Raw genomic sequence first — 1,341 nt, forward strand, 5'->3', positions numbered from 1 at the left:
CATGATGAAGGAGAAGCTGAGAGTTCTTCATCTCCATCTGCAGGCTGCTAACAGAATACTGGTTTCCAAGTAGCTAGGATAAGGGTCTTAAATCCCATACCCACAGAGACACACCTACTCCAGTAGGGCCACACCTTCTGAAAGTGCCATTCCCTTGGCTGAGCCTATGCAAACCATCACACTACCCAAGCATGAAGACCTGAGTTTAGTCCCTAGCACCCATGTAAGAAGTGGTGACATCCTAACCCTTAAGAGACTTGAGGTTCTAAGGAATGGGGAGGTCGGAAGTGGGGGAGTGAGGTGGGAGGGAAGATATCCTCTTGGAGATGGGGGAGAAAGAATGGGATGAGGGCAGAACAGGTGGGGAATGATGGCTGGACTATAAAATAATAAAGGGCCTTCGGGGCTTGGATGCTTCCGCTCGCCGTTGGTCACTGTGCTTGTCCTCTGCTAGACTCCTGTGTGCTTCCATAATGCCTAAGAAAGTCGGTGCGACAAGAAAGGCCAGTGGCAAGCCCCATGATGTAGATAGAGTGGGACACGGGGCTACACTGGTGGGGAACAGAAGCAGCGCCTGGAGGGCGGAAGACCTCCCTTCGGGTCCAGGGTAAAAACCAAACCAAGGAACCAGAGGCCTGTAGCAACTGATCCTAAAGGTTTTGTCACCATAGCCATCCATGCCAAGCCTGGCTCCAACCAGAATGCTGTGACACATCTGAACACCGAGGCCTTTGGTGCGGTCATCGCGGTACCTCCGTCTGAGGGAGAGGCAAATGCGGAGCTCTGTCAGTACCTATCCAAGGTCTTGGACCTCAGGAAGAGTGATGTGGTTCTGGATAAGTGCGGTAAATCTCGGGAAAAGGTGGTGAAGCTCTTGGCCTCCACTACTCCGGAGGAGGTCCTGGAGAAGCCGAGAACAGAAGCTGAAAAGAAATGAAGGCCAGAAATGTGCACTTCCTGCGGGGCTCTCACAAGGAAACCACAGAGGAAAATATACACCCATGCCCAGGCGTGGAGAATAAATACATAGATAAGAGCAGACTAAAATAAAAGTACAAAACGTAAAATCCCTCAGTATGGTAGCTGGAGAGACAGTGCAGCAGCCAAGAGCACTTGAGGCTCTTCCAGGGGACCAGGCTCAGCTCCCAACGCTGACACTGGAGGCTCACACGAACTCCAGCTTCAGGGTGTCCCGACACTCTTTTCTGGACTCTCAGGTCACTTGCAGACCTGTAGTTCATATATGTATGTTCCAGGTACACATACACAGTGTACCTTTAAACCTTTAAAATCCCCGAGTGCAAACAGCCTGAACTAGATTACTCTACATGGGATCACAAC

At 50.9% G+C, this 1,341-nt stretch overlaps 1 pseudogene across 1 annotated transcript; it reads left to right on the plus strand.

Annotated features, from left to right (window-relative positions):
• Positions 1 to 473: 473 nt before the first annotated feature.
• LOC308421919 (UPF0235 protein C15orf40 homolog) lies at positions 474 to 937 on the plus strand (annotated as a pseudogene). Its single transcript has 2 exons — positions 474 to 503; positions 607 to 937. The product of its transcript is annotated as a UPF0235 protein C15orf40 homolog (transcript).
• The last annotated feature ends 404 nt before the right edge of the window (positions 938 to 1,341 follow it).

This window comes from Micromys minutus (genome assembly GCF_963924665.1).
Source record: "Micromys minutus genome assembly, chromosome: 6".
In the NCBI taxonomy this organism is placed as follows: domain Eukaryota; kingdom Metazoa; phylum Chordata; class Mammalia; order Rodentia; family Muridae; genus Micromys; species Micromys minutus.